This window comes from Pan troglodytes, chromosome 2 (genome assembly GCF_028858775.2).
Source record: "Pan troglodytes isolate AG18354 chromosome 2, NHGRI_mPanTro3-v2.0_pri, whole genome shotgun sequence".
In the NCBI taxonomy this organism is placed as follows: Eukaryota; Metazoa; Chordata; class Mammalia; order Primates; family Hominidae; genus Pan; species Pan troglodytes.
This window is the reverse complement of record NC_086015.1, coordinates 82,514,348-82,541,503: the sequence shown is the minus strand read 5'-3', so window position 1 is coordinate 82,541,503 and position 27,156 is coordinate 82,514,348. Positions and strand designations below refer to the sequence as shown.

The following is a 27,156-nucleotide window of genomic DNA, read 5'->3' as shown; positions in this document are numbered from 1 at the left end:
ATTAATTTTAAAGAAAAATGACCGATATTTTTTAAGTGAACACTAGTAATCACAAAAGCAACTTTGGTTTTGGAGACACCTTAATTCCTTTGTGGACTGGAAGTGGAGAAGGAGAGATATTAGTGTTTTGTTTGTAAATAATAAAATAGTCTTTACTTTTGGAGAGCTGATAGTAATTTCATCAGTTCTGATATCTTTCGTCAACTCCCTTTTACTCTCAAAAGTTGCTGGTTACACACCTGATTTTGAACACTTTATTACAGAGAGTGGCATAGATTATTTTCTCAACCATACTATTCTGCCTCAAGTTGATTTCATTCTTATCAGCACTGTCAAATTGTGGTTCTCTTTGATTATGTGCATTCATAATGATTCCACTATTATTATATATGATCCTGTAAATGTGAGTGAGGTATGGAAGTATTTCAAACCATTTCAAATAATTGCCATAATATGTCCCCAGAGTTGGCAATTTTGGGTTATAAAAAACAAATAATTATGGCATTAAATGTGCTTTTTAAAACCTTCTGGATATTATTGTAAATTCACATGCAGTTATAATTATACAGACAGAGAGATTCTGTGCACCTCTTACTCAGTTTCCCTCACTAATAGCAGCTTGCAAAATTATAGTACAATATTACAACCAGAATATCAACATTTGTATAATCTACCATTTTTTTTTATTTCTCCAATTTTACTTGTATTTGTTTGGCTTTGTCATTCTGTGAGCAATTTTATCACGTGTGAGTCCATGCATCCACGACCACGTCAAAATACAGAATTGTTCCACTGCCACAAGGATTCCTCCTGTTACTCTTTCAAAACCAAACATCCTGCCCCCATCCACCCCCTCCCTTAACCCCTGGCAACCACCATCAATTCTCCATTGCTGTAATTTTGTAATTTCAAAACTATGGTATAAATGGAATCAGCAAATAGGAACAGTTTTATTTCTTTCTAATCTGAATGCCTTTATTTGTCATTGCCTTGTTTCAATGGCTAGGACTTCAATACTATTTTTAATAAAAGGATTGAAAGAAGACATTCTTTCCTTGTTCTGATCATAAAGAAAATGCATTCAATGTTTTAAATCTTATACTATATTAGTAGGGGTTCTAAAGAGAAACAGAACCAATGGAATATATATACATATATATCCTCTGGGTATAAATATATATTACCATATATTTATATATTATATTTATCATATTGAATATTTATATATTATTTTATATTAGGCAAATAATTTATATTTCTATATTTAATAATTTATATATTATTATATAAATATAATTTATATATTATTATATAAATATAATTTATATATTATTATATAAATATAATTTATATATTATTATATAAATATAATTTATATATTATTATATAAATATAATTTATATATTATTATATAAATATAATTTATATATTATTATATAAATATAATTTATATATTATTATATAAATATAATTTATATATTATTATATAAATATAATTTATATATTATTATATAAATATAATTTATATATTATTATATAAATATAATTTATATATTATTATATAAATATAATTTATATATTATTATATAAATATAATTTATATATTATTATATAAATATAATTTATATATTATTATATAAATATAATTTATATATTATTATATAAATATAATTTATATATTATTATATAAATATAATTTATATATTAATTAAAATACATTATATATTATGTATTTTTATAATACATAATATATAATGAGATTTATTATAAGGAATTGGCTCATGTAATTATGGAGGCGAGAAGTCCTATAATTTGTTGTCTGCAGATCAGAGACCCACAAGAGCCTGTGTTGTAGCTTGAAGGCCTGAGAGCCGGAGAACTAACAGTGTAGATTCCAGCCTGAGTCTAAAAATCTGAGAAGCAGGAGCACCAAGGGCAGGAGAAGATCAGTGTCCCAGCTCAAACAGGCAGAGGGAGAGTGAACCCAATCTTTCTCTACCTTTCTGTTCTATTTGGACCCTCAATAAGTTGGATGATCTACATCCACACTGAGGAGGTCTATCTGTTTTGCTCAGTTTACAAATTCAAATGCTAATATCTTCCATAATCGTTCTCACAGACATACCCAGAATTAATGTTTAACCAAATACCTGGCATCCTGTGGCCTAGTCAAATTGACACAAAATTAATCAACATATTTACCATTAAGTCTCATGTTCGCTGTGGGTTTGTCATATATGCCCTTTATCAGGCTAAGCAAGTTTTCTTCTATTGATAGTTTTTGGAGTAATTTTATCAAGAAAACAATGTTGAGTGTGTCAAATGACTTTTCTGCGTCTTTTGGGATGATCATGTGGTTTTTTTGCCTTTTGTAGTATTGATGTGGTACATTAATTGGCTTTTAAATATTCCACAAACCTTGTATTTTGGGGATAATTCTCACTTGGTAATGAGATATAATCTTTTTTATATGCTAAAATTGTTTTGCTAGCATTTTGTTGAAACTTGTGGATCTAATTTACTGAAAGTTATTGGTCTGCAGATTCCTTTCTCTGTATTATCTTTGTTTTGATATCAAGGTAACAATAGTCTCATAAAATGAATTAGAAAGTGTTCACTCCTCTTCTGTTTTCTATAGCATATTTTATAAAATTGGTGTTAATTCCTCTTCAGAGCTTCGTAAAATTCTCCAGGGAAGCCATCTAGGCCTCAAGATTTATTTGGAGGGAACTTTTACATTATAAAATTAAATGCATGGTTATAAGATGATTCAGGTCAGTAATTTTACCCTCAGAAAGTACATTCTGTGGTTTTTCAGGCAATCGGTCTATTTCTTTTATTTCTTTTAACTTTAACTTTGGAATGTAAAGTTGTTTGCTGTTTTCCACTATTATCCTTTTATGGGTACAGGATCTATAGTAATAGATCCTGTTTCATTCATTATGCATGATTTGTGTGTGCTCTCTTTTTGTCTTGTCAGTCATGATAGAGGTTTATCAATTTTTCTAATTTTTAAAATAACTAGCTTTTAATTTCATTGATTTTTTATAAATATTTCTGCTTGTTTTTGATTAATGTTAACATAATATAGCATTTTGCGTCCTTCTCATTTTATACTACCTATGTCCTTATGTTCAAAGTGAGTTTCTTGTAGGCAGTATAAAGTTGGGTCTTTTTTTTTTTAATCCCTCGTGCCAATCTTTTTTAACTGGTGTATAAGTAATTCATATTTAAAGTAATGATTGAAATGTTAGGGTTTAAGGCTGCTGTTTTATTTATTTTCACTTATTTTCTCTGTTTCCTGTTTCTGTTTCTCTTTTTTTATATACATGTGGGTTATTCATTTTTTTTTGGTAGGATTTCATTTTTCTACCTTGTTTTTAGTATATCATTTTGCAAATTTTTCATAGTGGTTGCCCTATGTAGTATAAAATGTATAACTTAATACAGCCTACTTGCATTAATGTTTTATCGAGTCACTATTAAAATTTTACTTCCACTTAGTTTCCTTTAGCCTCCACCACCGAAATATATTTTTTTCCAATATTTCTGTTAACAGGCTTGCGTACCACATATTTATACAGTATAACATATTGTATTTTAATTTTTGCTTGAACCATCAATTATTATTTTAGAAACTCATGAGAGAAAGGAGAGTCTAATATATTTATCCCTATTGTTACTTATTCTGTTATTCTTCTTTTCATTCTGTAGTTCCAAGTATTCTTCTGCTATCACTTCTTTTCTGTTTAAAGAGATTCCTATAGCCATTCTTTAAAGGTAGGTCTGCTAGTGACAAATTCTCTTGGCTCTTATTTGTCTGAGAATGTCTTTATTTCCTTTATATGGCTAAAGGAAAGATTTTTTAGATATAGAATTTGTGGTTGACATTTTTTTCCTTTCACCCCTTGAAAAATATTATGCCAATTTCTCTGGCCTCCAAGGTTTCAGATGAGAAACACACTGTCATTGGAGTTGGTGTTCTTCTAAAGGTTATACATTATTTCTATCTGGTAGCTTTTAAGACTTTTCCTTTTATTTTACTTTTCAAAAGTTTAATTATAATATGTCTTGGAAGGGATTTATTTGTGTTTATCCTACTCAGATTTCACTCAGCTTCTTGAATTTGCAGGATTGCCTTTCACACAATTTATAGAGATTTCAGCTAATATTTTTTGTGTAGTCTATCAGTCCCACATTTTCTCCTCTACTTCTGAGACTCGAATGATATAAATACTAGATTTTTGCCTTTGTTTTTGTCTCACAGGTCCTGATATTCTGTTCATTTTCTTTTTACCTTATTTTCTGTTTGTTCAAATTGAGTAAATATTTTTTTCTCAAGTACATTGATTCTATCTTTTGTCTTCTCTACAATTGAGTGCATATAACAACTTTAAAAAATTGTTATTGTATTTTTCAGTCACATATTTTTCACCTGGTTCTTTTTTTAAATTTACATTTTTTGATGGGTTTTCTATTTTTCATTTGTTGCAAGGGAACTGATAATAATGTTAAAGTTGCTTTGACATCTTTGTCAGACAGTGCTAGTATCTGATCCATTTCAGTAGTGGTGTCAGTTGATTCTTTTATCATTCAAGCTGTGATCTCACTGATTCATGGAATGACCTGTGATTTTCAGTTGTATCCTTGAGATTTTGCATATTATGTTAGGAGATGCTTGATCCTGTTCTAATCTTCTATGTTAGCAGGCAGTCACCCTCTTTAGGTTCAATGTGTAGTAAGTAGCCTACTTTTGTGGGCTGTATCCCAATGACAATTTAGGTTTCTGAGTCCTTGTGAGTCTATTCTGGTCTAAATCATTCTTCTGGTTTATGTGAACTCTTGCTGGATCACTGGTGGTGCTGTTTCTGGGAGCAGAATGTGCTTCTCTAGGCTGCCCAGTGATAGACAGGATAAGGGGTATCCAGACACACAGGACGGAGAATGTTTCTTCTGGCCTGTTCTCTGGTCACTAAGTGCTATTGGATTTTTCACTCCATCTGCTAGTTTTATCCAGGGACGCAAGCATCTACCTGAGCCATCTTCTGTCACTGGGTGGAGGACAAGCAGGGGTAGGGTATGCATATTGCACTGTCACTGGTTAGAGAGCTGGAGGACTCCAGGCCTAGATTACCTTCTGTTGCTGGGTGGAAGCCTGGGAGATAATAGGCCTGTTGGTACAACCAGTGTGGATGGAGCGATCTGCCTGTTGCTTCTGGCTGTGGAGTATTGGGTGGTCAGCCAGGTTGCAATCCACTCTTGGTACTACATCAGACAAATTGGGCCACTGCCACCACTGGGCACGATCCTCTGCTGAGTCTGCCAGATTTGCCCTTTCCCAAAATGAGGGTTTTCTTCTCCCCCACCACCATTCCTTTTGATAGTTCTACATTGTAGCTCTCTCCGGCACCTTGTCTGAGATTTATGGCAGGTAAAAGGAAAGCCCAGAGAACCCACCACTGTGTCTTTCTTCAAGTCCTTATGACACTTCCACTTTCTACCTTTCAGTGTCCTTTTATGATTATTATTGAATTATTTCCATAGTTTTGTTAAACAAAAACTATGGGAGACTATTGTTTTGGACTGAGTTCCTGCTCTAGACCCTAAAAGACCAGACTAAACAAAAATGAGGTCACTCGTGCTAAATGCCACTTAATCAAACAGAAACTTTTAAGGAAATGGATACATCCAAAACAGACTTTTTTTTTTCTTAAAACAGAAAAGTCCAGTCTACCTGAGTCAGTGTAATAAGAAAGTCCTCTCTGCTTTAACCCTTACAAAAAAGTAGCCTGAAGTAATTAAGTATTAGCCAATCAGTTTTACTTTTCTATTGTTCCAGGTTTTTATTTTATTGTAGTTCCTACCTTCCAAAACCCACTGTTTTCTATTGCCCAGTGGGAGCTCTTGTTCTTTTTTGTAGAATGGAGTCTGTCTGGTTTGTGAATTGCAAACAAAAGCCAATTCGATCTATAACTAAATTTGTTGTAACTTTGTCTTTTGACAGTGTTGAATTGTATTTAGAAAGAGAAAAATAGAAAAATGAGTCCATATCATTCCATTGCAGGACTTTTTCCTTAGTTCAGCTAAAGGCAGGTGTCCTTATCACGCGGGCATGAAAATTTAGGCTCACAGACAGTTTGAAGGGTGAGTAAGGCAAGGTTTCATTGGGTGAAAAGGGAAAAGAATGGGAACAGGAAAATTCTGCAAAGCCAGGGTCCCTGCTGGTAAGCTTTCCACCTTGCTGTTTGAATCTCAGATTCCACTCAGGAAGAGGAGAGGCCAGGCTCCTCCTTGCTGCAAATGCACAAACTTCTGTGGCTCCACCCCAGTGTGCATTCTTCCCACAGCACAGGCCGGCTGGAGTTTTTCCAGGAAGCCCTTCCCACCTGTCTGTCTCACTCCCCTCTTTAAAGAAGTACATTGAACTGCCGTTAGACTAAGGATAAGGATAAAGACAGATCTTAACTGCTTCCTGCTGACAGGGGATGCTGTTTTGGAAAAATGGCAGTCAGAGCTCCCTCAGAGGCCTATCTAAGGGTTCCCAGCAGAAAGAGCCATCCCCTGAGGCTCCGGTTGCGTGACCATTTGGAGTTTGATGGCCTGAAGGCAGGAAGAGACAAATCGGGATATTAGAAAACACATATCAGAATGAAACAAGGGGAGGGGTAAAGGTAGCTCAAAAATCCCGAGGCCTTTTACCAGTTTGCACAGGGAGAGGGATGCCAAAAGCCTCACTGGTAAAAAGAAACTTTACTCTTTTGCCGGCATGGTGGGTTTCTGGGTTCCCTTCTCCTGAGCCCAATCCTAAGCCAACCAGTTTAATGTTTGGGAAATTAACTCTTTCCAGTTTGGAGGATGCATCTGAGCGGAGCATCCCATAGTACAGAGACACAATTACCTATCAGTGAAGAGACAGCAGAGGAGGAGAAAAAAGAAAGAAGACATTTTTCAAGGGAATATCAGGGGTTCAGGATGCATTTGAAAGGGGTACTGACTGAAGATGAATGGTTACCCATGTAGAAAGAGGGGAGCAGTAATTCCTGGTTCCCATCTCTTCCTAGCAAATACCTGGAGGTAGAATGGTCACCTATCTAGAAAAAGGGAGGCAGGTATTCCTGGTTCCCTTCTCTTTTTAGAAAATACCTGCTTTTCATCAGCATTTCAGCTCTTCATGAGTCCTGTATATTTTTCTTTATTCCAATATTACAGTCTCCATAGTTATCAGAAGCCCATATTTGAGAGCACCTGTCACAGTTCTATAGCTTATTATAAACCATCTTTTGAAAAAGACTAAAACAAGACAACAATTGTCTGTAAATAACAAAATGTCTAGGGTAGTTAACACTTAGAAACACAATTATCAAAGAAGTTTGATTATCTCCCTGGTTTACAATAACTCAACATAGCAACCTTAATTTTGATTCATAGCATATACTTAGACATTAGAATTTTAGAAATCCCATACAATTTTAGAATATATGTTAGTATTATTTACCAAAATATAACTTAAAGAAGATTGAACATCATTTTGGCATTTCCATGTACCTAAACATGTCAAATAATCCTGTTTACCTCTTTTCTGGATGTTTCAGGGGCCCTCTGAAGTATCCAAAAAAAAAACAAGCATTAGGAAAAACAATTTTGAAAGTGAAGTATGATTTTGAGGAGCCTGTTAAATATGTTCAAAGTTTTAAACACTTGATATTATGAAATAGAATTCCAGATTATCATAAGTTATTTGTTTTGCCAAAGTGATGACTCAGAAATTTAAAGAAGCAAAAACCTTTTATAACCCTTTACAAATTTTGCCAAAGAGCAGATTAGTGCATTAAGAAAATCTTTCTGTGCTTTTATTTAAATGCTCAATTCACAGAATGATCATATAATACCTTTTTGTGAATTTAGTCATTATGTTCACACAGAGAATCTCTTCTGCAAGATTAATTTCCACAATCTTTCCACCACTTGTTTGAACCTTCAGCTTTATCTTATTTAATTTAAAACAATCCTTTAACCCTAGGCAAAAATTTACATTTCCATGCCTCCTTATAACCTTTTACAAAAAACAAACAAACAAACAAAAAACAAAACACATTTTATTGTTCTTACACAACTTGCATGTAAATCTAGTTCTGGTAGTCTCAATTACAGGTTATAATGGTAACTCCCAGAAATTTTTAACTTTAATGTAAAACTTGGTAAGTTGTTTTAATTGTGTGCTATCTGCAGCCAAGATTTGCCTTCTTCCAGCATAATTAAGGGCATGGTTAGCTCCAAATGTCCTCGGGCCTTACCAATTGTGAAACTGGCAAATTGAAAAGTTCTCAAAATCCAAAAAGCAGTTTATAACCTTAAACACTTAGCAAACCTTGCATGTGACCTGCATAATTTAGTTCACCTATTTACACTTTAATGACACCTGCATTTTACCAGTAGTCTTTAAGACTGTTTTTATTTCTCAAAGATTAAAGTCACGTGAACTGGAAGGTATCACAGCTTTTATCTTCTGTTTAAAAATATTTGATCCAAGTGCTTGTCTTTCTTTAGGTCAAATTAATTAGAGCTCTTTTTGCAGACACCATACACACACATATAACTACATAGACAGAAGAAAACCCAGTCCCCATAAGACCCTTTATCACAACCAAAACATTACAGAGAATATAAACAGTGATCTTTATCATTCCTAGGCTAGTAAGACGTCTTCCAAAAGGAAGAAAAGACAAAACTTTAAAAGTTACCTGCTGATGGGGTAGAGAAGGGGAAGAAAAGAAGCAGTTTTGAAATGCTTGGGGAAGAATCTCTTATTCTTGTGCAACTGATTCCTCCACCAGGACAAAAGCTTAATTACTGTCTGATGGAGTAAAACCCCTTGGCTGGGGAAGGGCAAAGCTCCTGTGGCACATAGCAGGGACCAGCGATGTGGGGCCCTTGGGTTATGGATCACAACCCTGGCAGGGAGGGGAGGAGAGAGGGAGCCACTGCTCACTGGTCTGTCCTGAAAAAGGAAAGAAAAGGCCATGGAGATCAAGGCTGATCAACTTTCCTGACCCCTGGGAACAATGCAGGAGGAGGTGCGGTTTCCAGTAAGCTCAGAAGTCTGAGGATAAAAAGGCTTAGAAACCACAGTGAGAGTCCCCATTTCACTCAACACTTCTTGAGCCCCACGTTGGGTGCCAAAATTGTTGCAGCACTTTTTCATTAATTCAGCTAAAGATGGGGGTCCTTATCACACAGCCATGAAAATTTAGGCTCACAGACAATTTGAAGGGTAAATAAGGCAGGGTTTTATCGGGTGAAAAGGGAAAAGAAGAAAAATGGGGACTCTCTGCAAAGCCAGGATCTCTGCTGGTTTGCTTCCTGCCTCGCAGTTTGAATCTCAGTTTCCACCCAGGAAGAGGAGAGTCAAGGCTCCTCCCTAGCTGCAAATGCACAGACTTCTGTGGTTCCACTCCAGTGTGCATTCCTTCCAGTGCACACGTGAGCTGGAGTTTTGCCGGGGAGCCCTTCCCACCTGCCTGCCACAATTTTGTCCTAGATTTGTTTTTTACTGAACTTGATACTCAGGAATATTTCAGTAAGCTTGGAGATGATTGACAGTCAGAATGGTAGAGGCTACCTTTTTTCCTTCCACTAATGTGTTATTAAGATCTCTGCTTAGCTTTTACCCAGTTGGGAGACCAGTCGGATGGTATAGATCTGGTAATAAGACAGTAAAAGCAACGGAAACCAGTGAGAACACACCCTTAGATAATGTAGTCTAACACTCTTATTTTATATTTGAGGAAAATGAGATGCCTCTAAGAAGAGGTTCACTGACTTACTTCAAATCACAACACTAAAACTGTAATTCAAGCTTTATTGAATTTATTACTAGTAATAAATGTATTACTTTATTTTCTTTTTTTCAATCAAACAGTAAAATCTCTTTGGGTACTTTCCAAGATGATTACATCTGACTAATATTAACATATTTATCAATAACCATTTATTCAGTTATGCAACAGGTATTTTTAAATGTCTACTGTATTTCATGGGCATTTCTTGGTACTGAAAATACAACAATGAGCAAAAACCATGAAAATTCTTCTGTTTGTATAACTTACATTCAAGTGAGAGGAGACAGAAACTAAAATGTAAATGGTGAAATAAAACATATGTAGTTTGATAAGTAGTTTGAAAAAATAAAGCAGGGAAGAGGAAGTGTCAAAGAGTTCCTGAGGGTATTGCAATTTTGTATTGGGGAATCAAAAAGAAAACCTTACTGAGGAGACATTTCAACAGATACCTGAAACGAGTAAGAAATATATCTTTAGAAGCTATTTGGGAGGATTTTCAACTGGTTTTTGAACACAGGGCTATTTTAAGGACTGTTACAAATTAACCATGATCAAAATACCTCAGCTCAGTTACTAAGAACACTTTTCCATCAGGAAGGATAGTTCTCAAAAATACAACCCATCATGGCTAGAGGCAAAGCCAGAGTCTAAATGACATCTATTAAATCATTTTATGACTGTTAACCATTTTAATATTAGGTGCTGCCCTTTTGGGCTTTATCTTAATGCCATTGAGATTTCAGTGTTAAAATGAAAGCAAGCAGCAACTACAATAAACCTAAGTAAAAAAAATCATTCCTAAGAGCAGGATCTGAAAACTATAGCTTCACAACTGGGCCAAATCTGGCCACCTTCATTCTTTAAGTGCTGTCTGTTGCTACTTTCATGTTGTAACAGCAGAGCTGAGTAGTTGGCAGAGAAAGCTTATGGTCCACAAAGCCAAAAATATTAACTATCCAGACCTTTACAGGAAACATCTTCTAGCCCCTGCCTTAGAGATGAGAAAACTTTAATTCATTTAATTTCATACTCATTAGGTCAATAAACATTTTCAATTTTATAATGAATCTGTTTAATAATAATTCATATGGCAGATAATTTTATGTATCTTTGTATAAGTAACAAAGATTATCAATGGCTTACATATAATCATCCATAATAATACAATTTAATTTTAAAAATTCTATTTTGGAAGGCATAATTCAACAAGTAATATAATTCTAAACAAAATGTGCTCACAGAATCAAATATGCTTAAGCAGGAATCTTTATTTTGGTTTTAGCTGAGCATGGTGTTGTAAAAGATGAAATGCATAATGCACATGGCAACAGACACGTCAAGGGAAGGAGAAAGGGGACAGGAATTTTTGCTGGGCAGGGTGGGCAAATGTACATATTCAGTAAGCTACAGGAACAGTAATTAATATTTATGAAAGAAGAAATAAGTGCATGCACAATTAAGCTTCATGCCCCTTCATGTGTCCCATTTAAAAAATGGCAGCATTAACATAATCTGAGGGTGAAATTTTCAGCTCTCTGATGTCAAAAGGTACACACACAGAGAACACAAAAGCCCTTACAGTGCATCCTTTGTAGACTGGCCAGAATCACTCCATGGTTGGTGGTCTCTTATCAGGAAGAAATACTGGTTTGTTGTTTTGTTGAAACCACAAATTGGAAGGGCAGCAGTCAGGCGGCTGGTTGATATCAGCTGTGGAGTCTTTTGAAAGGGTTGGATTCTGTTTAGCTTTTAAGAAAGAAAGTTTAAAGGCACTTAGTGAGGGAAGGGGTGTAACAGGCATGTCTGACCTCCCCTGCTGTCATGGACAATAACTTAGTTTTCAAGGTTACTCTAGGGTCCCCTTGGCCAAGAGGGGATCCATTAAGTCAGTTGTGGGGTTTAGGATTTCATTTTTATTTCTCACTAACAAACTATACAATTATCCATTTATTCCAAACTTATCAATTCTCATTCTTACTATCAGACAGAATAAGCTGACTTCTAGGGACAGTCTAGTTATATTGTTTCCTATTTCATGACTTCATCTGGATCACCCACTCCTTCACTTCCATGTCTTTATTGGCAAGAGCCAAAGCTCAGGAGTTTCATCTTCTACCCAGTTTTCACATTCTCCTCGGCAGAAGTAAAGAAATATCCCAGAACAGTACATAGTATTGGAAAAATCACTCCTCTCCCACCTCAAATATCATAGTCTCACTAGCTTTTGGAGACCCACCTGAAAAATACCATTATGCCCTGTAATTTTACTTGTATCCCTCACTATAAGAACCACAGTATGCTAAGGTTATTCCCCAGTTTCAAATTTCTTTTTGCTCAAGACAACCCCTTTGTTACTAAATTTATCCTACATCTCTTTTCAACCCTGTACGCTCTTCAACTCTAATCTCTAGAACTCATGATTTGTCATTCCCCAGATTTTCTACATCATGAAATTTCTCTCTGAAGATACTCTTGACCTTCTTGCTCACTCCTGGTAGTACTGAATCAGAAGTAAAGGAATTTGTTCTCTTGATTCTTATGGCTGCTATACGAGAGGAAGAATAATTTTCCCACTACCCTTTCTAAGTTTTAAGTTGGGACAGACACCTGTAACAAGGCACAGATCAATAAGAGAGAGAAAAAAGTAACAATAGAAGTTTATAAACACGTATACCTCATGTATACATAGAAAATATGCAGAAAAATTAGTAAATCTCACACAGGTGGCTAAGAGTGTGGGCTTAAATACCATCTTCAACTGAAACAAAGGAAAAAGGGTGTTAAGAGGCCAGTAATAGAGAGGTGACCAGGAAAAGCACAGTAAACAACAGTAAGGTTTGTTTTGCAGATTTAAGTTGGTGCCTTCTCCATTGATAAGAGCTATCTAGTGGCTTCGAATCATCCTTTTATTCCTGATACGGAGAGGGAGACACCCTTACAAATAGAGATTTTCTTTATAGATGCAAATTTTTCTTATAAAAGGGTAACTTCTGTTTTCAGAACTTCTTCTATGTCTGCAGTTTCTCAAAATAATCAACTCAAAATAATTTTTATGCTAACAAGGCACATTTTGGGGTGACATATTCTGTCTTAAACTTGCTTACATATCATTCAAATTATCTCTTGTCTAAAAACTCCAGATTTGAATCTGATATTATCAGATCGTACCACCAAGTTAAGGTTTCCAGATGCAGGGAATCAAATTACAGGACACACAGTTAAATCTGAATTTCAAATAAATTAGTACAGATAATTTGGTGTCTTGTACTTTATCTGGCAATTCTATAAACCAGTGCTTTCATTTGCTGCTACCTGAGGCTATTATTCAACATTTGTTGAATAACTTAACTCCTTGTCTCTCCTATCACTGTTTCTGTTACTATTCTTTGTGATATTTCTGTTTCCATTGATGATTCTGCCAATATTCTGTATCCTAAGTTCTTGACTTTCTCTTTTGCACTGATTTCATCTTCCATCCAACTTTGTCTCCATGAACATACATCAGATTTCATTATTAACAGAAGTTAGAAGAATTCCATAAACTTAATTTCAGGCATTCTGTTCTAAAACTATCACCTTGTAAATTTTCAACTTCCTGTCTTATTATACTGATTTCTACAATCATTCCCCATCATCAAGACCTAAATAAATGGATGTTCATAACATTTTTATGCATCCTCATCACCCTCACAAGGGCAAAAGGAAAACTTCCCCTCTACCCTCTGAAGGTTCTCTGAAAAATCAACTGACAAAAAATATATTAACAGGAGAAAAAGCATACAAATTTGTTAATGTGCATGGGGATCTTATAAAGAGCTCAAAGAAATGAGTGGATAGTTGAGGCTTTTATAATGTCTTGAGGTTACAGAAAAAATAGGGGATTGAATCATGGCAAACCAGTTTATGGTGGTAAACAGGTTATATAGGAAGGGAAGAAGAGGATGGGCTAGCAAAGATGGTCTCGTTATGTAGATGAAACCTCACAGGTAGCAGCCCATGGAGAGAATAAATGCTAAATATTTCTTTCAGACCTTGAGAGGTGTCAAATATCAGTTGATCTATTCCATATCTAGACAAGGCCTCAGAGAATGCCTTACTGCATCAATGCAGATTTTCTCTACAGACACAAATCTCCACAAAAGATAACTTTGCAGGGCTATTCTGTTTGTAGGCCTGTTTGTATGAACAGTCATCTCAAAATATGTCAAAGAAGTATATTTTAGGGTGAAATATTTTGGTTCCCTTCAATATAATATGATCTTTCCTCCTGACATTTTAATGATTCATGCTCCTAACTAAGACCAACCCTTCCAGTTGGTCAATGGAAACTATTTCCTTTTTACCTACTCAGTAATAAGGCCCTAGCAATTGTTCCTTTTTATTGTGATTAACTGGTTTTTCCTGACCTATGGGAGCACTTCTACCAACATAGAAACAACCTATAATTTATCTTTTTATAAGAAAGGGTCTTGGCTGGGCATCATGGCTCATGCCTGTAATCCCAGCATTTTGGGAGGCCGAGGTGGGTGGATCACCTGAGGTTGGGAGTTCAAGACCAGCCTGACCAACATGGAGAAACCCTGTCTCTACCAAAAATACAAAATTAAACAGGTGTGGTAGTGCATGCCTGTAATCCCAGTTACTTGGGAGGCTGGAGAATTGCTTGAACCTAGGAGGCGGAGGTTGCAGTGAGCCAAAATTGTGCCACTGCACTCCAGCCTGGGCAACAAGAGTGAAACTCCATCTCAAAAAATAAAAAAAAAATAAAAAATCTCTTTTTTTTACAGGACTGCCAGGCTCATATGCCAACTGTGTAGCAACAGACCAACACAGTGAGACAGTGAGGTTTGCAACAGAGAATGCAAGACCACTGAGAGAGGAGATGGGAGAAATCCTCAAGCCTCAAATCTATCTCCTCAAGGGGTTCTTGGTAAGAGTTTTTAAGGGGAATGATGATGGCAAGAGGCTGGAAAATTGGAGTGGTTAAGAGGTCAGGGTAAGGGAGACAAAATTATCAGGATGCGGAAAACTGCATTCCTCCATAAGTCAGCTCCTTGCTCAGTCCTTCATCGGTAATTATATTGATATGCAGAACCAAAAGGAGAAATTCAAAAGCAAACCATATGATCTCACAATGTCTTAGATTTTATCTCTAGAACAGAATAGGAAGAAAGAGTCTTGTGACAAGGGCTATGTGATCCTGGGGCGGTAAGCAGCAATTAGCTACAAGGTTGTGGGCCAAAAGGCAAGCTGATTTCATGATTGCTATTGATTGTGCTGCAAGCCTAGTTGAAGTTTTTTTTTTTTCCCTAATTGATTTTATAAAACTTTCTTCCTGATGGTTTCACTTTGATGCACACTCTCTCCAGCTACTGCCCCATTTCTGTTTCTCTTTTAGTAAAAGTTCTTGAAAGATTTTTCTACGTTTAATATTTTCATTCACCTCCAATTATTTTCAGATTCTAATAAGGCTTTTTCTCCCTTTAATCTAATGAAACAGCTTTTATGAAGATGATCGATTATTTTCATGTTGCTAAATCCAATGATCTGTACTCAGCCACCATTATAAGTTGGCTTATTAGCAGATTGGCTGTAGTTGATTACTTCCTCTTGATTTTTTCTCACTGGCTACTCATCAGAAGTTAGCCTTTTATTTACTCTACCTTAATTTTTTTTTTCTAGACGGTTTCATTCACACTTTAAATATTCCTTATATACCAATGAATCCCAAATTTGTGCCTTTAGCCAAGACTTCTCTAAGTGTATATTTTCATTTCCAAATGCTTTTCAACATATGGCCTTTATAACACTCAGCATCTCAAACATAATATTTCTAAAAGTCAGTTTTTTTCCCCCTAAATCTACTTCTTTCTCTGTCTTCTACATCTAAAGTTAATGGTTACTCAATCCTTTGTGACTTTAATAATTTTGTTTCTAAGGCCCCACATGCAATCTGGAAGTAATCTTATTGTTCCTATTTTCAACATTTTTTTAAAAGTTCCACTCTTAACATCTTTGTCCAAGCAACTGTCTTCTTTCTCTTGGATGATTGCAATAGCCCCTCATTCATCTCTCTTCTTGTCTTATTTCTCTTCAATCTACTTTAGACACAAAATCTACAGTAACTATTTTAAAATAAAAGATCAGTTTACTCTATGAGGACTGATTTGTGGCTGCTTTTGTGCACTGTATGTCTCTGTTGGAGCTCTGAAAACAATAGCCCAAAAGTCTAGCACTTTGGCCTGCTGAGCACTTTGAACTAAAATAGGAAGGCCTTAGAGGCTGCCTTAGAATCAATGACTTCCTGATCTCTCCTGTTTCTCTTCTGCCCCTACTCAGGGATGAATTTTTCTCTGAAATTTCCTTATGTCCGTTATGACCAGACTCACCAAAGCAACAAAATTACCTTCCATGTTCTCCCGGAAATTTCATAATCACAGGTAGACGACTAAGGAACATAACTGCTTCTAGATAGACTTTGTCACAAGATCTTGTCTGTCTCTCTGGATCATTCAAATTTCAAAGACAATCATTTACCAGATAACGTCTGCCTTCAAATCCATTCAATTACCCTGGAAATCATTTACTCCCCCTCTAAAATTAGTTACAGCCCCCAACTTTCCTCTCTTTTGATGAGATGGGGCTGTTCTCTTGACTTTGACTCCCTTCATGGGTGGGGGGAACTGGAGTGACTCATTTCACTCAGCTTGCTGCTGGCCACTCCTTGAGAGAGGGAGCATGCGAGCAAGTGAGTGTGGGAGCAGGCTCTGTGCAGGCCCTGCAGCAGCATCCATGCACCTGCCCTCTTTGCGCCCAGGTTCTTGTCCAGTGTCCAGGAAGAATCAGGTCACATGGACTAATTGAAGAGCAGTGTATGCAGAGGATTTTATTGAGTGATGGCTCTCAGTGGGTTGGAAGTTGGAAAGGGCATGGTGTGGGAAGAATGTGATCTTTTCCTGAAGCTGCACTGTTTGAAGTTACTCATGTCTATCCGTAGTTTCTGATGATCAGTCATTTGTATCCTTGACGTTCAGCAGCTTGTATCCTCAATGCTCAGCACCTTGTATCTCAGATGCTCGACTGCTTGTGTTGTTCTGCCAGCTGAAGTCTTTTTATGGGAACAGGATAGGGGCACAGCAGGCCAAAAGGCAATCATTTGGGTGAAAAATGGGGTCAGCTGTTTTCACTTAGGGCCAAGGTTGCAGGCTTGACGGTGGGGGGAGGTTTAACAAGGAGCCCAGCTGTTCTGTATCACTATGAAGAAGGTATTTAAGCCTCAACTATCTGTCCCTTCTTTGAGTTTCATAGTTGTGGGACTTTTGTGTCCATGTGCACATGAATAAATTTGTATACCTTTTCTCCTGTGAATCTGTTGATTGTCAATTCATTTCAACAGACTTAGACTCAAACCTTCAGAAGAAAAGTTTCAACTTCAGTACATCCCTAATGCCTAGCACAATGTCTGGGAATAAATAAATGTGTATGCTTCTAAGGTTAGATTTTATTCGTTGGAATTCTTGGAAGTTTTGGTTAAGGGCATGTTCCCCCAAATAATTTTCTTTTTGGTTTTTCTAAGTGTCCTTGAGGTATAACCAAATTGGAACCATTTTTAATGTTACATTTTTAGGGGACTCCCTGGAATATGTAGATAACATAAATTCTAACTCTACAACCTAATATGAACAGCTTTATGGTTGTGGAATTCCAGTTGAGAAGTCTTTCTTTTCTATTATGAGCCCAAGCCAAGACTGACAAACTTTCATGTCACATTTTTTCCTCCTTTTCTCCCTCTTTTCCCTCTCCTTCCTTACTTCCTCTTTTTCTTTCTTTCTTTCTTTCTCTTTCTTCTGTCTCTCTTTCTTTCTCTTTCTTCTGTCTCTCTCTTTCTTTCTCTTTCTTCTCTTTCTTTCTTTCTTATACTTCTAGCTTTTTGTGAGGATGAGCCCTTCAGCAAGTTGTGAGGGAGCATGGAATTTTTATGAGAAATCTTAGTTTCAACTTTCCACCTTGCAGGGGCCCAAAATTGCCTAAAATGATGCAGACCATCAGTCTGCTTGCCAGATTTAACTCTGATTTTTAACATACTTTAAAAAATTTATAACCCCATATCATTTTTCTAATTGTCTTATAAGCTTCATTATTAATTTGAAAAACATAATTAGAATGTTTAATTTAGAATTTCTAGATGTATATAAGCATCTTGTTTCCATTATTTCTGAAAGTGGAAGAATGCCTTTCTCTCTCAACTTCTTTTAATTTTGATCAAATAACATTGCTAGTCGAAATCTAAAAATATTTTGTACTTAATTATCTGCTGTTATTGTTACTGCCTGGTTTAAACCATGCTTTTACTTCATGGGTTAAACCAAAAACAAAAGAAAAGATTTAAGAATTGTTTCATTATAATTTGAATAAAGTAATTAAACTAAATGAGTGAGCCTAATCATGTAGACAGACACAGGATGGTCCTCAAGGAGGATTTAGTCTAGGTCTACGCTACAAAAACAATGATAAGGATATTAATCTAAGGGAGAAAGTTAACATCAACATGAGTATTTCAAAAGTCAGTGATCAATGTATTCTCTTATTCTGTTTAGAAAATAGAAACATTTAATTTAGGGTTGAGAATTGAGTTGTTGGCATAGCGCAGACCGCATATTGATTTGGGAAATTTATCTCTAGTTTTTAGTATAATTATTTGATTCCTAGAGATTGTATAATAAATACTTGCTCACTATTACAAACTATTGGTTGTTAAAAAATGACAACAACCTCTGGCTAATTTATATTTATTTCACTGTTTTTCAGATAAATAACAACTGTAAGCGATATCTGCTTATAGAAAATTCTTCCTACCTTGTTGTTTATGTGATAAAACTCTCCACTACAAAAGTTCCTTGTGTGTGTGTATAAATAGATATATATACATTATATGTATACATATATGTATATATAAAACTCTCCACTACAAAAGTTGCTCATATTTGTGTGTGTGTAAATAAACATATACACATTATACATATGCATATATGTCTATATAAAACTCTCCACTACAAAGTTTCTCATATGTGTGTATGTATATATATATATATGTATACATATAACACATATATATACACATATAACACACACACAGAAACGTGTATATAATTGGCTTTATATATAGAAACACTTGAATGAATGTAAATTTAATGGAATAAACAAATCAGTAGATTTATCTGGGAGATGAATTTAAGAGGAAATTTCTAAAATGGTTCATACATAGTTTAGCATATCCTGTAAACCTGTGTCAGCAGAATGTAATATGTAGATTATCAAGAGAATAGAATAAAATTTTTGAAAGAGACTGGTGTTACTATAGGATTTTAGAAGATAAAATGGAACTATGCCACAGTTTAAGTGTGTGGCACTATTTTATCTCATTTAATAAAAAGACCTAATGTGGGTGGCCAGGTGCCGTGGCTCATGGCTGTAATCCCAGCACTTTGGGAGGCTGAGGTGTAGATAGACCCAGGATGGTCTTCAAGTGGATTGCTTGATGTCAGAGTTCGAGACCAGCTTGGCCAACACAGAGAAAACCCGTCTCAATTAAAAATAGAAAAAATAGCTGGGCGTAGTGGGGCACGCTTATAACCCCAGCTACTTGGGAGGCTGAGGCATGAGAATCCCTTGAACCCAGGAGGTGGAGGTTGCAGTGAGCCGAGGTCATGCCACTGCATTCCAATCTGGGTGACAGAGCAAGACTCTGTCTCAAAAAAAGAAAAAAAATGACCTAATGTGGGAGAATTTTTAAGCAACTTATAGATAAGAAGGAGGAAAAAACAAATGTAGATAAAACTGTAGGTGAGCATAAAAATTATTCTTCCCCCTACACAGCTTAGGTTCTAAGGCTAGAACCCTGTAAATTTGACTGACAAAAGACAGATTAACAAGAGAGAACAAACACATTTATCGACATGTGTATTGCATATACACACGGGAGCACTCAGTGATGAGTAACTTAAAGGGGGTGGGTAGAACTTGAGTTTACATAGCATTTCAGCAAAGAAGAATGATGTTGTTAAAAAATAAAAGGCAAGATAAAAGAAAAGACTGAGCTCCTATGGGTGGCAAACAGTGGAAACATAAATATATGATGGAAACTAGTGGAATATAAAAGGCCAGTTAGTTAGCTTTGTTATGTAAATTCCTCTGGTGCCATCTCTGGGCTGATAACGGTCTGGAGTTGTCTAATATGATTAAGAGTTGTCCTGTGTCCTGGCAGAGAAGATGAGGGCATGTGTGCACTTCCTTATAATTGCCTTTATCTCAAAATAATTCATATGTCGAAGTGGCACATTTTGAGATGGCATAGTCTGAACTATATCACAATTATAATCAGTCATGGAAATGATGAGAATATATATCCAGAGTCAACTACAGTATCATATTTGAATTTATATATCATAGAAAACAGAAATTATAGACCTATACATGCTATATGGGAAGCCAAATATTTTTCTTTATTTTTAAATTTTAATATTTTTTATTTTTATAGGTATATAGCAGGTGTATATATTTATGTGGTGCATGAGATATTTTGATACAGGCATACAATACATAATGATCACATCAGGATAAATGAGGTATCCCATTTACACTTCAAGCATGTATCCTTTCTTTGTCCTACAAAAAATACAAATATAATCTTTTAATAATTTTCAAATGTACAATAAATTATTGTTGACTGTAGTCACTAGCTGTGCTATCAAATACTAAAACTTATTTTTTCTATCTAACTATATTTCTGTACCCATTAACCAGCTCCAGTGCTTCGCTGCCAGCTACCTTTAGTAATTATCATTCTATTCTCTATCTTCATGAGTTCAATTGTTTGAATTTTTTTTAGCTCCCACAAATAAATTGTTACAACAGGTAGTCAGGCAGACATGAGCAGGGCAGGAGAGGGGCCCCCTCCCAACAACCAGAAATATTAGGTGACCATCAGGTGATGGCCAGGCAGTTGTTAACTGTCTCTGTAAAATAATAATTAGTCACAGCCAGCTCCAAGGAAGGGCAGTCTCCCTATAGATAAAAACACCTGTAACTGGTGATAGGCAGCTTCCCAATAAGATCTCAGGAGTTGGGTGTGTGGGCTTGAGCATGTGCATTAAGAAGCAAAATGGCAGAGTTTAGCTGGCATATAGCCTTCCAGGGACATTCTACTGGAAAAGGGATGCAAGACACCAGAAGTAGACCCGCATATAAAACCCTAAGTCCAACGTCAAATGGGACACTTGACCTTCAAGATGTCCACATGGCCCTCTTCCAAGTATACTTTTTTTTTTTCATTTCTTCTCTAAAGCTTTTAAATAAACTTTCACTCCTGTTCTAAAACTTGCCTCAGTCTCTTCTGCCTTATGCCCCTCAGTTGAATTTTTTCTTCAGAGGAGGCAAGCATTGAGGTTGCTGTAGACCTGTACGGATTTGCCACTGGTAACTGGGATAACTTCCACTGGTATAAAAATGAGAACATGCCTGTGCCTGACTTATTTCATTTAACATAATGACCTTGCAGTTCCATCCATATTATTGCAAATGGCTGGATTGTATTTTTTTAATTTCAATTTTATTTCTGATCCGATCTTTATTATTTATTTCCTTCTACCAATTTTGGGTTTGGTTTTCTCTTGCCTTTCTAGTTCTTTAAGATGCATCATTAGTTTATTTGAAGTTTTTCTACTTTTTTGATGTAGGCACTTATAGCTATAAACTGTGTTATACTATACTATACTATACTATACTAATACTATACTACACTGTACCATACTATACTATACTATACTAAATTACACTACACTGTACTATAATATACTATATTATACAATACTACATTACACTGTACTGTACTACATTACACTATACTATACTACATTACACTATACAATACTGTATTACACTATACTATACTATGCTACCTTACACTATATTATAGTATATTACACTACTATACTATACTATACTATACTATACTATACTATACTATACTATACTATACTATACTGCACTATACTATACTGCTTTTGCTGTCTCCCATAGATTTTGGTATGTTGTATTTCCATTTTCATTCCTATAATATGAAGAAATTTTTCAATCTGCTTTTTAATTTTTTCCTTGAACTATTGGTCATTCAGGAACATATTTCTTTACTTCCATGTGTTTGTATAGTTTTCAAAACTCCTCTTGTTATTGATTTCTAGTTTTATTCTATTGTGCTCTGAGAAGATACTTGATATAATTTCATTTTCTTGAATGTTTTAAGACTTGCTTTATGGCCTAACATAAGACCTATCCTTGACAGTGATCCATGTGCTGAGGAAAAGAATGAAATGTTCTGTAAATATCTGTTAGACCCATTTGGTCTACAGTGCAGATTAAGTCTGATTTTTTGTTGTTGATTTTCTGTCTAGAAGATCTGTCCAATGCTGAAAGTGGGGTGTTGAAATCTCCAGCTATTATTGTATTGCGGTCTAGCTTTCTCTTCATCTCCAATATTTGGTTTACATATCTGGCTGCTCCAGCATTGGGTGCATACATATTTACAATGGAATATCCTTTTGCTGAATTGACCCCTTTATCATTATATAGTTACCTTCTTTATCTCTTTTATATTTTTGTCTTGAAATCTATTTTGTCTGATACAAATATAGCTATTCCTGGTCTTTCTTTGGTTTCCATTTGTATGGAATATCTTTTTCTATCCCTTTACTTTCAGTCCATGTATGTCTTTATAGGTGAAGTGTGTTTCTTGTAGGCAACAGATCGTTGGGTCTTGTTTTTCTCCATTTAATTATTCTTTGGCTTTTGATTGGAGAGTTTAGTTCATTTACATTCAATGTTATTGATAAGTAGGACTAACTCCTGCTATTTTGTTATTTGTTTTCTGGTTCTTTTGTGTTCTTCTCTCCCTTTTCCCCTCCTTCCTGTCTTTCTTTTAGTAAAGGCCATTTTTTATAATATATTTTAACTTCTTGCTTTTTATTTTTTTATCTATCTCTTGTATGTTTTTAGATTTCAGGTCACCATGAAACATACAAATACTGTCTTATAAATCATGATTTTAAAAAGATAACAACTTAACACTGATTGCATAAACAAACAAGCAAAGAGAAAACTAATAAAAACTCAGTGTTTTAACTTCATTCCCCTGCTTTTTTAACTTTTTTTTGTTTCTATTAATGTCTTACTTTATTTTCTATATTTTAAAAAGTTGTTGTAGTTATCATTTTGGATGGTTTCACCATCTAGTCTTTCTATTCAAGATATGAGTAGCTTACATGACACAATTACAGTGTAATAATATTGTGTGTTTTTCTATGTATTTATTATTACCAGCGAGTTTTGTACCTTCAGATGATATCTTATCACCCATTAATGTCCTCTTTCTTGTTTTTTTCTTTCCCTGGGCTGGAGTGTGGTGTCACAGTCTTGGTTCATTGCAACTTTTACCTTCCGGGTTCAAGTGTTTCTTGTGCCTCAGCCTCCTGAGTAGCTGGGATTATGGGTGTGCACCACCACTCCTGGCTAAATTTTTTTTTGTGTTTTTCTTTTAGTGGAGATGGGGTTTTGCCATGTTGACCAGGCTAGTCTCAAACTCCTGACCTCAAGTGATCCACCCACCTCGGCCTCCCAAAGTACTGAGATTACAGGCATGAGTCACCACACCTGGGGCCCATTAATGCCCTTGTCTTTCTAATTGAATAATTCCTTTTAGCATTCCTTATAAGACAGGTCTAATGTTGATGAAATCCCTCAGCTTTTGCTTGTCTGGCAAAATATTTCTCCTTCATGTTTGAAGGATATTTTCACTTAATATACTATTCCAGGATTGAAGTTTTTCTCCTTCAGCACTTTAAATATGGCATGCCACTTTCTCCTGGCCTGTATGATTTCCACTGTGAAGTCTACTACCAGATGTATTGGCGCTCCATTGCATGGTTATTTGTTTCTATTCTACTGGGGATGGCCTGCTACTGGGACAGTCATTGAGCCTGAGTCCATAAAACTGGAAATATGGGGGCAAGCACAGCACCAGAGTCTATTGAGTTGGGCCTGGAGCCTGGGTCTACCAGAGCCTGGATGCTGGCCTGAAGCCTGGGTCCACAGTTACTGGCTAAGTACTTTGGATGACATTGTGGAGCTGCAGTCCACTGGAACTGGCCTTGGACTGGGGTGGGCCTAAAGCCTCGGGCAGGCCTGAAGCCTTAGTCTATGATGGCTAGCCTGGAGCCTGAGGCTGTGGAGGCTGGCTTGGGGCAGGGTTGCACTGAATCAGCCTGGTGCAGGTGTTCAGCGGCTGGCTTGGGGCAGGGTTGCACTGAATCGGCCTGGTGCTGGTGTTCAGCGGCTGGCTTGGGGCAGGGTTGCACTGAATCGGCCTGGTGCAGGTGTTCAGCGCAGAACTGTTCTTGCTTCACTCTCCTTTCCCTTGTGAGAGTATTTTTCTCTTGTGCGGTGCTGCTCAGGCTTGGCAAGGGGTTAATGTGGGTGTTGTGAACCTGTCCTTGCTACCCTCTTACATGCACCTTTTATTATTTCTCTGCTATACTCAGGCACCGTAATTTCTGGATTCTGTAACTCCTGGAAAAGTATTCTCATGCATGAATAGTTTTTTCAAATGGATGTTTACATAATAGAATGTGTGCTAGAAAATCCTATTCCCCCATCTTCAGGTTTAAATTCCAACTTTTTCACTTGTTTAATCCTGCTATTCTATCTCTAAAGTGGATATTATCAACTAGTATAAAAAGTTTGTTATTAATATTAACCAAACTCCCACATAAATTGTCTATCCCCTAAAACCTAGCACATAGCAAGGATTTTAATTATTTGTTTTAGCTTTGTGATTGACTAGGAAGAATACTGAACAAATTTCTAAATATAAAATATAAAAAAAAGAGATTATTTACAGAGAAAGCATAATGGCTTCAGGAGATATAGGTTCTGAGACTGCCTTTGGCCTCTGGATAGACTTAGATGGGCACATGTTTATCCCAGGTAGATCAATACAATTATAAAATGAATCAAAAGAAAGATGACAATAAAATTATATTTATTGCTATAAGATTAGGCCACACTACCCCAAAATATGGCGTCTTGGCATTTAAGAAAACAGCAGAACTAGGAAGGTCGCTCTCACCTTCCATCTTCCTTCTCCTCTGAAGCAGGTCATAAGACTCTCATCTGAGAAGTACCTTCCCTAGAACTGAAGGAGAGGGGCATCCTTATCTCTGAAGATACGAGAAACAGAGAAGGATCTGAATAAACAGGCCTTGCTAATTCTACCCTCCCACTCCCCCAATTTATAACCATTAGGTCATATCCTTTTCTCCTTCAATTATATTTCTCTATGACTTTCCATTCTTCGTCAAACCTAAGCACGAAAATATACAAATTTACCTATTTCTTTGGGTCTTCCTTTCTGAAGGCTCCTGTGTCATATAAAACCCATATTAAATCAGTTTGTATGTTCTTCTCTTGTTAATCTCTTGAGACCTCAGCCATGAACATAGTGATGGGAAAGAAAGATATTTTTCATCCCTGGAGTAGCTACAAAAATGCTGCCACGCCTTATTTCTGAAGGATACACATTATAATACAGACACACGTATTAGGCAGATCACCTTGGGTTGCAAGTGATGGAAATCAATTTGTACAAATCACAGTAGAAATAAGGGACTGTCTCACTTGCAAGTCCAGAGTTGGATCTGACTTCAAACACAGCAGGACTCAAGGGCTAAAAATAATGATAATAAATTGTGCTACCTTTATCGTTTTACTGCAGGTTGGTTTTCTCCTGTGGCTGGAGATTTACAGGTATTTATAGCTCCAAGTCACATATTTTTCCTTTAGATTGCAACCTCTTTCTTTTCTCAATGTTCAAAGCGAAAGTCCAAAAAAGGAACCCGATTGGTCACCTATGGGTCATTTCTGGATCATTACTCTGTTCAGGGGAATGTGCCTGTATTAGTCAGGGTTCTCTAGAGGGACATAACTAATGGAATATATATATATATATATATATATATATATATATAAAATACATACATGTAATATATATATAAAATACATATATAATATATATAAAATACATATATAATATATATAATTTATGTAATAAATATATAAGTATATATATTTAATATATAAATAAGTATATATTTATATATAAGTATATATTATATATGTATATATAATATATGTGTGTGTGTGCATATATATACACACACACACACACACACATATATGTATATAAAGGGGAGTTTATTAAGTATTAACTCACAGGATCACAAGGTCCCACAATAGGCTGTCTGCAGGCTGAGAAGCAAGGAGAGTCAGTCTGAGGTCCAAAACTGAAGAACTTGGAGTCCAAAGTTCGAAGGCAGGAAGAAGCATCCAGCATGGAGAAAGATGTAGGCTGGGAGGCTAGGCCCCATTCTCTCTTTTCACATTTTTCTGCCTGCTTATATTCTACATGTGTTAGCAGCTGATTAGATTTTGCCCACCCAGATTAAGGGTGGGTCTGCCTTCCCCAGCCCACTGACTCAAATCTTAATCTCCTTTGGCAACACCCTGACAGACACACCCAGGATCAATACTTTGTATCCTTCCATCCAATCAAGTCGACACTCAGTATTAACAATCACAGTGCCATTGCTGTGAATAGGTGACAAGATTGAAAGTTAGGAGGAGGGAAGCCATGGAGATAGAATCTCACAGAATTGATAAACAACAGCTTCACAGCCTGTGCAAGTGATTTCAATTTTTAATAATCACATTTCTCATTTTTCAAGTCTGAACTAGTTAGTTGTTAACTTCCTCTTCAGACATGAAATTTCTGTTTTAGATTGTAAGCTTTGTCTTTACAGTACCAGACATATTAGATATGGTGAAGAGATAAATCAGATATTTTATATTTTTCAATCTTTGGAAAACTCATTTTTGTTTATAGGCAGTTTCTTAATCTTAATCTCAAAATGGCTCTTCAAAGTACATTTTGTTCTTGGCTCTTACTGTGTTTATTGATTCCCTGGAAATTCTTTCATCTTTTTCTCTTATGCTTTCTCTTTCCCTATCATCTTATTCATTTTCTCTTTCAAAAAGTTTAGCTCTGCAAGGCCATTTAGTGATTTCAGAAGTGTGCTAGTAAAGGGTTTTATTTTTCAAATGTAAATGGACCGCAGGATTGCCTGTGTAAGTGATTTAATTTTCTTCTGTTATTTCTAGCTACATCCCAACTCCATGTGTCACACCGTTTTAAGTGTTGGTGATGTCAGAA

At 35.9% G+C, this 27,156-nt stretch overlaps 1 long non-coding RNA gene across 4 annotated transcripts in view; it reads left to right on the top strand.

The window, feature by feature from the left end:
- The window catches only part of LOC104005631 (uncharacterized), a 209,930-nt gene that overhangs the window by 93,107 nt on the left and 89,667 nt on the right, over positions 1-27,156 (top strand). For all 4 annotated transcript variants that reach the window (XR_001713442.4, XR_001713444.4, XR_002943149.3 and 1 more), the window contains exon 3: positions 14,627-14,769. This is a non-coding gene — a long non-coding RNA (uncharacterized LOC104005631). The remainder of the gene's footprint in view (positions 1-14,626; positions 14,770-27,156) is intronic.